Here is a 13999-nt window from a genome sequence, read left to right on the forward strand (position 1 = left end):
GAACAATGGGTGAAGAGTTTCTGACATAAATGACATTCATAGAGTTTCTCCCCAGTGTGAATTCTCTTGTGTTTTCTAAGGGTAGAACAATGGGTGAAGATTTTACCATATAAATTACACTGATATGGTTTCTCTCCAGTGTGAATTCTCTCATGTGCTCTAAGATAAGAAGATAAACTAAATGCCTTCCCACATTTGATGACATTCATAGGGTTTCACTACAGTGTGAGTTCTCTCATATTTTCTAAAGTCAGAATAATGGGTGAAGACTTTCTGACATAAATGACATTCAAAGCAGTTCTCTCCTAGTGTGAATTCTCTTGTGTTTCCTGAAGGTAGAACAATGGGTGAAGACTTTATCACACATATGGCACTCATATGGTTTCTCTCCAGTGTGAATTCTATGATGTTGTTTAAGGCTAGAAGATTGAGCGAAGGCTTTCCCACATAGATGATATTCATAGGGTTTCTCTCCAGTATGAGTGTTCCCATGTCATTTAAGGTGAAAATAATGGGTGAAGGCTTTCTCACATAGATGGCATTCATATCATTTTTCTCCAGTGTGAGTTCTCTCATGTTGTCTAAATTCAGAATATTTAGTAAAGGTTTTTCCAGATAGATGATATTCACAGTGTTCCTCTCCAACATGAGTTCCATCGTAATGTGTATGGCCAGAATTCTGAACAAAGGATTTTTCAATTAGATGACATTCATATGACTTACTTCCAGGATGAAAATTCTATTGTTGATTAAAAGATGATAGATCATTGAGGGTTTTTCCGAATAGATTGCTGAAGTAGGATTTCATTGCTTTGTGAGTTAATACATATTGAATCACTCTGGAACTATGAGTACAATCTTATGGCAATTTACTACATATAATACCATTCTTTTGAGTATAAGAATTCTGCTTCTAGGAAGTAGAAGAGAAAATGTAAGAGGTTTGTCCATAGATATCAATCCAAATACATCTGAATTCTAAACTAATCAATCAGTGACAATCTCCAATTAAAATATTTCCCATGTTATTTATGTATCATTTTATTCTTCTGCATGTACAGAGATCTGCTCTTTTGTAGTTTCTGAACTGCAGAACTTTCTAATCAGTCTTGAAGACTTTATAATGTTTCAGAGATTGAGTATATGAGCCATATTTATAGAATTATCTGTTTATATATAAGGAAGTTTATATCATTGTGCTCAAATTAATTGTTTTCTATATTCAAATTATCACAGACTTTTCCTGGATTCAAATTTAAACCAACTTATAGTTAAGTGATTGTACTGAATTTTTAATTTATTCCACTTCCAGGTGGAAGACCAGGGTTACAGCCATAATACTTACCAATGACATGATGGTAGATATGTCTTTTTTGCAGATATGATGCACAGATAGCATTTCTTGTTCTTTAACACTCCCTTCCCTGCTTGAAAGAACTGAAAAACCAATTAATTTCTAAGCCAGCATTAAGAAAATGAATATGTTGAAGTGGCACACATAGCCATATAATTGTTTCTAAAATGACAGTTATCTGAGAAAGAATATCAAATTAAGGATTACTTGAGGTAGTAGAAACCTTTATATGACACTATTAATTAGAAATATTTTCAAGATTTAATTATAAGAAAAATTATTTCAAAATTATTATGTTGGGGAGGTAAAGAGAGGGAAAAGCTTTGAAGCCAAGGACGAGAAATGAGTCATAAGTGTAAGTTTAAATCCAATTGTCCATACACATTTATTTTGCCAAAGCCAATGACATTTGGTTACAGAATGTTATGTATTTGATACTTTGAACTGATGAAATGTCTCCAGTATGTACATGTACATTTCAGAAATTATAACTTGCCGAAATCTGCAGGTGATATTTGAGTCACTCATTGACAAGATTCCTCCTTGTCCTAAAAACATGTCCCAAGGAAGTCCTCACCAGAATTCTGGTTTTGAATAAATCCATTTTCTTCTTCACACAGTTCCTCCCCTTGAACCAACTTTGAAGCTACATCTGATTTATCGACCTCATATCCTGTTTATATGGAAAAATACAAGAAATTTTGAGTTCTGTGCATATAACAATATATTATCATGAAGCCTAATGATGGTGACTGTGTAGTTTACAAGTTATTGGAATGCAATATACTAGAACTGGAATATTTTTATAAAGGTGAATTTAATAATTTACAAGTTTACAGTTCTAAGGACATGAAAGTGCTCAACTTAAGGTATTAACAAAAGATTACCTTTGCTCAAGAAAGGCCAATGGGTCAGAAATACCTATTAACTGGGGAGGCACATGGCTGGCATCTGCTGGTCACTTGCTCCTGGGCTCAATTGTTTTCAGCCTCTGTTCCTGTGGATATTATTCACTTTGCTTCTTCAGGGCTGGCTTTCATCTCTTGGCTCTACCCAAGTACTGCCTTGCTTGCCATCTTATGGCAGCATCTACTGGGCTCCAATCATCTCCAAATATCTGTGTCCTTATTCTCCATGTGTCTGCATCTGGGTTAGACCTGCTGTGAAATTTCTGTTGGTTCTGATGTTTCTGGAATTTATGATTCTCTCCATAATATTCCCTCTTTGAAAAGGTTCCAGTAAATTAATCAAGACCTACCTGGAATGGATTGAGTCACATCTCCATCTATTCAAAAGTCCAACCCACAATTGGGCATGCCCCATCTCCACGTAGATGATCTAATCAAAATTTCCAACCCAGACTTATCAAATCAGGATTAAAATAGCTGCTCCTGCAAGATTGGATCTGGATTAAAACATGGTTTTACTGGGGTACATAACATTGTCAAACTGGCACATTACAACCTCTGGGCCCCCCAAAAGAAATGTGTTTTCAATATGCAAAACACATTCACTCCATCAAAATATCACAAAAGCCTTAAACCATTTCAGTAACAATTCAAATACAGTACAATGATAAGAGAGTAAAAATTCTCAACAATATCAATTATAGACATGGTCTGCTCTAAGGCCAAAATTCTACTCCTGCTCTGGACCTGTGAAATTTAGAGTAAGTTATCTGCTGCCAATATACAAAAGCAGGACAGTCATAGGATACATATTTCCATTGCTATAGGGAGATATAAAAATATAAAATGGGGCCACTGTACTCATACAGTTCTGAAAACCCACATGCATTCTTCATTAGATTTAAAATTCTGAGAGGCATATATACTTTGGGCTTTAGAAAGCAGCATTCCCCCCCTTCCCAAGGGCCTATGAAGTGGCCCTGCTCTCTCTCCAAATGCTGGGTTTGTTGCAAAAATGAAGTTCTTTAGGAGCAACATCTTTTTTCCAAGCTCCACCTTCTCCATACTTGGGGCAGCACCCAGGATCTCTGCCATCTTGGTTGCACATGCTCAACCCCTCCAGAACAATAATGTATCAACCTGGCTCCTGCCAATTCCTAGTTAATGGACTCCACCCTTTCTGAGGTCTGAAATGGCATAACTCTTCCTGAACAATGAAGCAGAAGGTCTGCCCTCTGCTTCCAGGTCAAATGCACCCTCTCCACATGTATGGATGGGCCCATGTTCCTGGCCCAAGTTTTCCTGTCTCCAGACTTTAGCTTCCATGTTCTGCCCCTGAAGACATTTTCCCTCTACATTATCCCCTTTATACCAGACAGGCAATGGTTCCAATTATACAGATTCCACAGTACTTTTGTTCATTTTCTTTGAAATATACTGGGATCAAGTGATCAGACAAAAGGACCTTTCACAAGTCCTTTTTGGATACTCATTTCCAATCCTTGCTTGTCCTGTAATGTCTGAGTTACTCCCATGCTTGGATAAATTCTCATGTGGGGTCCAATTTACAATGGTCTCATTTTGTGGAAGCCAAAACTTTTCCGGGACACCAATTTCATTTCATTTGTACCCAAGAGTCCAGTTCTCCACTTATCTCTTTACCCTTACATTTTACTATAACCTTCAAGGAAGAGCCGTGCTGCATTTGCCATATTTAATTTGGAAATTTCTTCTGCTAAATATCCAATTTCATCGCTTTCAAATTCTGTCTCTCATCTACAAAGAATGCTTTCCTTCCACTTTGGAATGACATGCACATCATTTCTTCAAGTCAGAGGTGTCTGGAACACCACTGTCAGCTGGGTAATCATGTCGCTGGCATCTGCTGGTCCCTTGCTCCAGGCTCAATTGCTTTCAGCCTCTGATCCTTTGTGTCCCTCACTCTACTTCTCCAGGTCTGGCTTTCATCTTTTGGCTTCCCTTGGTTCTCTTCAGGTTCTGCCTTGCTTAACATATTATACAACATGTGCTGGACTTTAAGCATCTCCAAATATCTGTGTCCCTACTCTCCATGTGTGCAACTGTCAGCTGTACTGTGAAGTTTCTGCTGGCTCTAGTGTTTCAGTCATTCCTGATTTCTCTGATTCTCTCTTTTAAAGGATTCCAGTAAACTAATCAAGTTTCACCTGGAGTGGTTTTATTCACATCACCATGGAGATGAACTAATCAAAATTTTCAACCTATACTATTGTAGGATTCAAAGAAACAGATGCTCCCACAATATTGGATCAGGATTAAAATATGGCTTTTCTAAAGTGCATAATATTTTCAAATGGGCACAGTGATGTTCTAGCTTCTTATGCTGCTTTAGCAAACACCATGAAAGTGGTTGGCTTAAAATCGGAAATTTATTTTCTCCTGATTTCAAAACCAGGAAAATGTCCAAATCAAAGTACAATTGAAACAATGCTTTCTCCCCAACACTGTGGCATTCTGGAGCTGGCATCTGCTAACATTGTTTCCTAAGCCTGTAATATGTCAAGACACAAGTAGCATCACTTGTCTCTTCCTTATCTTCTGGGTGTCATAATTTCATCTTATTTCATATAGCTTTCTGTCTGAATCTTAATCTCTTAACAAAATTCTCTTATAAAATATGTCAGTAATAGGATTAAAATACTTCTTATTTTGGGTGGTACACCCTTTAACTGAAGGAACCCACCAAAAGGTCATATTTACAATTGGTATAAAAGCACAGCTATAAAAAAGAAGCACAGGCATGGATTTTAGTTAATAAAATGTTTTCTGGGTAAATACAATTTCAAACCACCACACTCAACACTCTGCAACCCAGGAAGACCTGTTGTTTCTATAGGCAAAATACATTCATTCCATTAAAATATCCTCCCAAAATTTGAGCCATTTCAGAAGCAATGATTAGTACAAAATCTAATCAAAATTGGTTATGAGTGTGATCTGTCCTGTAGCACAAGTGCCCTCTGCTTGTGTACTTGTGAAATCTAGAGAAGAATGTACAATGGAGTGGCAAGCATAAAATAAAAACTTCCATTTGATTGGTTGGCGAAAGGAAAACAGTTTATGGTTCCAAACTCTGTATGGCATACTCTGTTACATTTTAAGTTCTGAGAATCACATATGTAATGAAATTTTGTCCTCCATGGCTGATGAAGTGCCAATTTTAGCCCTCCCAAGTTCTTGTGCAACAACCATGTTCTCTGTAAACACAGGAGTGAAATCTCCAACCTCTCAGGACTTTGGGGTTGTGGCCTGACTTTGAAAGCCTTGGGGAACAGTCACAAGCCTCTCAGAACAGTGAGGTGGCAGAGAGAAATTCTACAATCCCAATGGCTTCTGATTCCACGATTTGAAAGAGTGGGGTGGTAGTCAACATGGGGTGAGGCCAACACAATCCAAGCTGTGAAAAAGACACACCCTTTTACATATATTGCTGGGTCCACCTTCTTGCCTGAGATGTCTTTGGTCCAAACCTCATCTTCAATGGCTCTACCCTTGAAGTGATTTTTCCTACAATCTGTCCCTTTTCATCAAGGCTGCCCGTGGTTGTTCAGGCAGATTTTGCAAACAATTTTTCAGTTGTGAATGTTGTAAACAGAGGTCCAAACCATCAGACAGAACAACATTCCACAAATCTTTCCTGGAAAACTGCACCTCCAATCTTGAGTAGAACAGAATTGCTGACTTGTCTTATGTTTATTTAAACCCTCACATGAAGGGCTATTCTCTAGGGGCTCAGTTTCCAGAAGCTTCAGGTTCTCTAAACCACCAATATCTGGTTTATTTACGCCCATGATTTCAGTTCTCAGCTTATCACATTCCTCTCACATTTTAACATAAGTGGCAATTAGAATTCTGAACTTCCCATGCTATCTTGCAGATTGCCTCAGTTAAATATCCAAGTTCATAAATGAAGATCTGTCTTCCAGACAATATCAGAACTCAATAGTGACAGGAATCATCTTTCCTTCTGTCTCCATAATACATCATCATTTCCTTCTAGGGCATTACTGGAAATACCTTTCACATCCATATGTCTTTGAATGCTCTCTTCAAAGATATCTAAGCCATTTTTATAAATGACCTCACAATCCTTCCAGCCTCAACCAATTACCCCATTCTGAAGCCATATTGCCCTTTGTGGCATATGCAACAAAAGCACATCAAATGCCTGGGCCAAACTCCATCATTAGTTTCCTAGGCTACTTAAGCAAATAGCATATAATAGGTTGGTTTGAAAATGGAAATTTATTAGTTTATTGTTTTGAGCCTTGGGAAATGTCCAAATCCATGCATCATCTAGTCAATATTTTCTCCCCAAGACTGTGGCTTCCTGAGACTCACAACTGGAAACCATTGTTCCTTAGCTTGCCATATGGCAAGATATATGATGCTGTCTCCTGCTTTCTTTCTTTTCTTCAAGGTATCACTGACTTCAAAATTTTATACCTATGGCTTTTTTCCTCTCTCTCTGAATTTTGTTCTCTTATAAAAGACTCCAGTAATAGATGAAAACCCATCCTGCTTGAGAAAGGATACAACTTAACTGAAGTAACCTCATCAAATTTAATACAAACAATTGTTCACATGGGAAGAAATGGATTAGATTTAAGAGTACTCTTTTTTGCAGTACATGCAGCCTCAAACCACTATCATGACTAAAAAAAGAATATAACTTTTGAAGGTTAGCCAGGGGAAAAGTACCTGGAACATAGTATATTGACCATTTTTCATCATCAAAGTGTTAAATCTTGATCTTGTGTCCAAATATAATGAGAACTTCTGGTTGCTGAGCCAGACTCAAGAACAGAGTGCAGAACACTCTAATTTTCAGACAAGGAAAATTCTAGATTTCCAAAATAGTTCATTATGATTTTCACAAAGAATTCAAAAACATTGTGATGGTTAAGTTCATATGTCAACTTGGCCATGTGAGGGTGCCCAGTTTTCTGGTCAAGTAAGCACTGGCATAACCATTACTTCAAAGAAATTTCATGAATGATTAATAAATTGAAGGCTGGCTTACTAAATCTTTACTTAGTTTATTGCATCTATGACTAATTACATCTATTATCAAATAAGGGAATGTCTTCCACAAAGAGAACTGAATCAGTTGGATTTAATTCAATCTGTTGAAGACTTTTCAGGGAGAACAGAGAACTTCCATGTCTTGTTCAGCCAGCTGGACCCTCCTGGAGCATTCATTGATGACCTCCATTTTACTTGCCAGCTAGTGCTTACTTTATAAAACTTTGACTTAATGCATCCACACAGTTGGTGTGAGATACTTTTATAAAATCTCATGTTTACAGATATCTTCTGTTGGCTCTGTTTCTCTGGAGAACCCTGAGTAATACAATAAGTTCCCTTGGAACATTCTAAGTTAATGTGGAAAATGCTATGTCTGTTGTGTTATTACTATCATCTGAATCCACACAAAATCCTTAGAGCACAATAATTATTTAGGACATATTTAATCTCCTTATTTATCCTTATAGAAAATACTCATTGTATTCTCAACATTGTGTGGAGTGTTTAAAATTGAGTAAAAGAAATATGTGGAATTTGTTTTCACAAAGATTATATTTTAGTCAAGGATAAAACTAGATGTAAATAATAACTAAAGAGACAAAAATCTTAGATAGTTTTTCATGTCATGAAATAACATAGAATGTGAATATAAAGTAAAATCTAAAATAATATACACAAGCTGTTCTAAACACTTCTTAAGAGGATTAGATAGGTACATTTCATACTCACCCACTGAGAGCAGATGACTGATATTCTCCAGCATCAGATCTCTGACCAGCCTTCTCTGGGATGAATCCAGCATGGCCCACTCTGCCTAAGTAAATTCTATAGCTACATCTTTCAATTTCACTAACTCCTAAAAATATCAGAGATACAAGTGTTCAGAAAGGGCCATCTGCCAATATTCAGAGTATAATGATTGGGAGCATGGCACTGAGGAATTGGTAACTGTTACAGAAAGTTCAAACTGCATTTGAGTTTCAAGTCAGATGATTCTCAATACTGAAAAATCTGTCTTTCTTGGGTATGGACACACATATATATACACTGATTATTTGACTCAATTATTTAAAAAACAAATCTCAAAAAACACATGGTCTAATATAATCTTGACATTTCCCAATAAACTGGTCATTGTAACTTGCAGATGGTGAGGTATAATTTGCACTTCAGCATTTATAACAAAAAAAACATTTCCTGCCTATTTCAAGTAAATATACAGACTCATCACAGGACAAAGAATACACATGTGTTGCCGCTTTTATAGCTATAGTTAGATTACTGCCCCAGATGAAGTTTTCTCTCATCTATGACATTGTTTCACAAACAGTTTGAAATTTTTAAAGATCTAATGAGCTTATGTGTAAAGTACTTTGCATCTGAACATAATATACAGTTATATTATTCAATAGAATGGCAGCAAACTTTGCAGCTAAGTATAAAACTCTACGGAAATAAATAGGTATCATAGATAAGTTGGGACAGTTTATGCTGCATCATTAAATTTTCCATAAATTTAGGTATTTATCATAAAATACAAGTATGGATCAGTGGCTCACTTCACAGACCCCTGAAACTCCTATACTGAAGGATGAGCCTAGCTGCCCATTCCAGGGATATGAGATCATTCAAACTCAATTTTCCTTGGGATCTTCTAAACCCATGTTCATCCTCTCTTTAATATCTTTACATCCTCTTTATGTTCAAGAATAATAGAAGACCCTCAAGCGATTCTGGTCTCTCCATTTCATCACAAAATTTCTCTGGGCCATGAATTTTACTCTACCTGCTATACTCCTGAACTCAAGCTAACATTAAAGAAACAACACTTCATTTCATTACTTCTATTTACAAAATTTGAATAAATTGCTTAAAATAATGGGAAAAGAACAATGAGAACAAAAGAAAGAGAAATTTTGGATATCCATTTTGAAAGTTTAAAAAATGTACAAATATATAACATTAAAACTTTAAGAAATTATGATTTGAGGAAAATAAATGATTCCTCTTTTACTTCTATTAACTAATCCTCACATTTGCTTCCCTCAACAATGCAAAACCCTCCTACTTAGCAACTGCAACCCTGTACTGGTGAACTCACTTACTGAACACCAGCCTTCCTACCAACTATAAATATCTGCTATTACTCAATTCTATCAACTAAGCTCACTGTACATCTAAGCCATTTGCAGGCATTAACAGGATCAATGAGTACATTATTTCTCTAAAGAGGACATGAGCTGAATGAGAACAAACCTTTCTCCATTCTCCAGTGAATACAGAGTCTTAATGGAGTCTGCAACAAAATTGTCCTGGACAGATTACTTATTGAAGACTGATCACTGTGCCAGTTTGAGAGGATTGATGTACCCTTGAAAACCCATGTTTTAATCCTAATCAATCTTGTGAGAGCAATGGTTTCTTCTAATTCCTATTCATTACTATAGGTTGGAAGCATGATTAGATTATCTTTACAGAGACATGACTCAATCAGTTGTGGGTACTAAACTTGATTAGATGGATCAATCTGGGTCTTGATTAGTTTACTGGAATCCTATATAAGAGAAGCCATTTCAGATAGAGTCCTTTTTGAGAACAAGCAGACTCTGTACCATGACAGAAATATGAGAGAACCACAGAGTCTACCAGCCAGCAATCTTTGGAGATGAAGAAGGAAAATGCCTCCCAGGGAGCTTCATGAAGCAAGAGGCCTGGAGAGAGAGCCAGCAGATGACACCATGTTTGCTATATGCCCTTCCAGCTTAGAGAGAAATGCTGAATGTCATCAGCTTTCTTGAACCAAGTTATGTTTACCTGGATGTCTTAGATTGGATATTTCCATAGACATATTTTAATTGGACAATTTCACAGACTCAAAACTGTAAACTAGAAACTTATTAAATTCTCCTTTTAAAAGCCATTCTTTTGATTCTGGTATTTTCCATGATGACAGCTAACAAAGTAGAACAGATTTTGGCATCAGAGAAGTGGGGTGCTGCAATTTAAAAATACCAAACCTGTTGGTGTGGCTTTTAAAATATATAAGAGGAAGATTCTGGAAGAGTTGTGAGCAGCTTGATAGAGAAGGCCTTGAGTGCTTTGAAGAGACTGTTGGTAAAAATATGGACCCTAAAGATACTTCTGATAAGGGCTTAGACAGAAATGAGATATGTGCTATTACAAATGGCAAAGAAGGTAATTCTTGTTTTAAAATGGCAGATCATATGGCACAAGTGACCTGTGGATTTGGATTGAAGGCAGATTTTAAAACCCATGAACTTGGTAATTTAGTAGAAGAGATTTCCAAATTAAATGTGGAAAGTGCAGTCTAGTTTCACCTCACATCTTATAGCAAAATGTAACAGGAAAGGGATAAGCTGAGCACTGAATTCTTGGGTACACAGGAAACAGATGTTGATTTTCTGGAAAATTCTGAGCTTCTCTAAAGGGGGATCCCAGAGAATAGTGCCCCACATGAAGATTTAACCAAATGTGGAAATGGCCAGGCATTCTAGAGAAAGCCAGGATTGGACATGAAGTTATTCAAGATTTGACTTGTGGAAACTTCTTATGTCTGATAGACATGATCTGAGACTATTTTATAGAAAGCCAATAAAAGTGTTGCAGGAGCTGTGTAAAAAGAACCACAGGCAGTCAGAACAGAGAAGGTCAGAGAAGGGACACATTGGAGTAAAAATAACTTCAAAGGTAGAATCATGGAGGCTGAGATCTGAAATCAAGAAGCCTCAGATTAGGAGAGAGGACCCATTGAAGCATGTGGGGACGATGAGTTTTCCCCAAAGGAAGAGGATGGGCCTTCCACCTCATTGCAGTGGAAGGGTGGTGATGCCTCAGGCCTTGGAGAGGGTGCAGCACTCTCTTTGGGGCTTGGGGAGAGTAGGGCTGCCATCATATGAAGGGGTTGAGTGTGTACCCTAAAGCTCGCAGTGAGGCTGGGTGTGGCCCTGATGCTTAGAGAGGGTTGAGCGCAGTTAAAGTGGTCTCTCCAGTGTCTCCCAAAGTTGAATTCATAGAGGCAAGCATAGACCTGTAGAAAGGGTGGGACTGATGCTTTCTAAAGCCTCAAAGATAAATGACTCTCAGATTTGAAATCTAATGGAATTTGCCCTACAGGTCTTTGAGAGTGCTTGGGTCCTGTGACCCATGTGTTCTTTCCTCCCTATGGAAATGGGTGCATATATTCTATGATATTTTTCTCCTTTGTATGTTGGAAGAAGATAACTTGCTTGAATTTCACACCTGTTTCAGTTTCAAAGGTCCAGACTCAGAAGAAGATTTTGCCTTACAACTGTCCAAGCCTGTAGCTGACTTTTATGAGACCTTTACTGGTTTAACCTTGTATTGTATTTGTAATGTTACTGAAATGGTTTAAGGTACTCTGATATTGTAATGGAATGAATGTATTTTGTATATGGAGAAAACATGTCCTTTTTAGGGTCCAGGGGATGGAATGTGCCAGTTTTAAAGGATTTATGTGCCCTAGAAAAGCAAAAACCATGTTTTAATCCTAATCAATATTGTGAGAACAACAGCTTCTTCTACTCCTTATTCAGTACTATATTCAGTATCATAGGTTGGATATTTAAACAGCAAACTTGAACAATCACCATTCCAGAGGCCAGGATAAATATAACTTCAGCTCATATCTTTGAATAGCTTCTAAATGAGATTAGAATATCGTTCTAGTTTGTTAGCTGCCAGAATATAATATCCCAGAGATGGAACAGCTTTTTAAAAGGATAATTTAATAAATTGCTAGTTTACAGTTCTAAGTCTGTCAAATTGTCTATATTAAACAAGTCTATAGAAATGTCCAATCTAAGGCATCCAGATAAAGATAACTGGGTTCAAGAAGTTGATGACATTCAGCCTTTATCTCTCAGTTGGTGGGGCACATGGCAAATGTGGTATCTGCTAGCTTTCTCTCCAGGCCTCTTGCTTCATGAAGCTCCTTGGGAGTCATTTTTCTTCTTCATCCCCAAAGGTCACTGGCTGGTGGACTTTCTGCTTCATGTGGCTATGTCATTTCAAAGCATTACCCAAAATACTTCTTCTTTTAAAAGGTTCCACTAAACTAATCAAGATCTATACAGAATGGGTGGAAACATGTCTCCAGATAACAAAGTATAATACTTACAAATGATCAACCACATCTCCATGAAAATAACCTAATCAAGTTTCCAACCTATAGTGCTGAATAGTGATTAGAAGAAACCATTGCTCCTACAAGATTGATTAGGATTCAGGCATGGCTTTTCTAGGACACATAAATCCTTTCAAACTAGCACAAATATCTATGCCCATCTGCTGAAAACACATGGTTAATTTCAGTAAAAAGAAGTATTCCTTACTTACCAATGGCTGCATAGTTAACAGCTCAGCTGAGAATTGTCTTCCTCTGGGTTTACACTCACAACAAGATAAGCGCTAGTTAAGCAAAACTGAGAATTTAGAAAGAAGCTATTTGATTCTGGACTTATCATTGACTTCCAGACACAACTCTCATGACTCCTAATCCTCCACCTGGGAATAACCCCAATCCAATAAACAGGAACATGAAATATGCTCTAAGAGACTAACTTCTTTGTACAGATAAGATAAAAATCATTGAGTTCTATATCTTCATCAGCCCATGAATTTCAGAGATTTTCCATTCCCTTCCTGACTCAAAGCATTGGTCTCCACATCCGGAGAAATCACTGTGGATTTTCTCAACTATCAATATGTCTGGCTTCTGAAATAGCCACCCCATCCTCTCAACTCTCACTCCTGTCCTACTTTACTTTGTAGCTGTCCTTCTGAGGATATTTGCTTGAAATTTTGCTGGTTCTTCCACATTAAATGTCTAATGTTTTCACCCTCTCAATACTTACTTATGATCTCATCCTGCTGGATTGAGATAACCAAGAAATTATGCATTTTATTATCAAGGACTTGTTCCACTTTGAGGGAACAATGGATGGCTGTTATATTACAAATAAATTCCTGAAAACCCCTTACATCAAAAAGTCACATATGCACATGTGTCATAACATCTCACAATCCAGATAGGTTCAGGAGGCTCAAATTAAATAGAATTAAGGACTTGGGATGAAACCTATAACTCACTTTGAAATTAGTAAAATTGCAGTTGACATCTTATATTATATTAATAGTTTTCAGTTGTAACATCTTTCATTTCATAATTTATAGATGTGGAAGATCTTTTATGTTTTAAATTTTTATTAACATCATTAATAATAATATAATTATTTCATGGACAGATGATGATATTTTCTGAAAACAGTCAGATTAGCTTATGCATTTGTTCCTGAATTCACATAAACAACATTGTATTAAATGTGTTTGGAGAATTACATTTATTTAATCTTTAAATAAACCATATTGATTAAGGCAGATATGCCTATTTAACAAATTAAATGAAAAGAGGTTCACAAACCTTAAAAAAACAGAAAATTTTTTGTAATCTTAGAAAAGTACATGGCTAGAAAAAGACACAGCCAGAGTTTAAATTTTTTCTGCTTGCTTCCCAGTTCAAATTCCTTAAGGCTTACACCATTACCTGAATGCCACCTCTCATTTCAATAATCAGATGATGCACCTTATTGTGAAAATCTCCTTTTCATATAATTTGTTCTCACAGTTATGC

The 13999-nt window shown here is 36.7% G+C and overlaps 1 long non-coding RNA gene across 2 annotated transcripts in view; it reads right to left on the reverse strand.

The window, feature by feature from the left end:
* Positions 1-1663: 1663 nt before the first annotated feature.
* Positions 1664-13999, reverse strand: part of LOC143672898 (uncharacterized) — a 45357-nt gene continuing 33021 nt past the window's right edge. For both annotated transcript variants that reach the window (XR_013170091.1, XR_013170092.1), the window contains exon 3: positions 1664-2027. This is a non-coding gene — a long non-coding RNA (uncharacterized LOC143672898). The remainder of the gene's footprint in view (positions 2028-13999) is intronic.

The sequence above is a fragment of the Tamandua tetradactyla genome (assembly GCF_023851605.1).
Source record: "Tamandua tetradactyla isolate mTamTet1 chromosome 22 unlocalized genomic scaffold, mTamTet1.pri SUPER_22_unloc_1, whole genome shotgun sequence".
Lineage (NCBI taxonomy): Eukaryota > Metazoa > Chordata > Mammalia > Pilosa > Myrmecophagidae > Tamandua > Tamandua tetradactyla.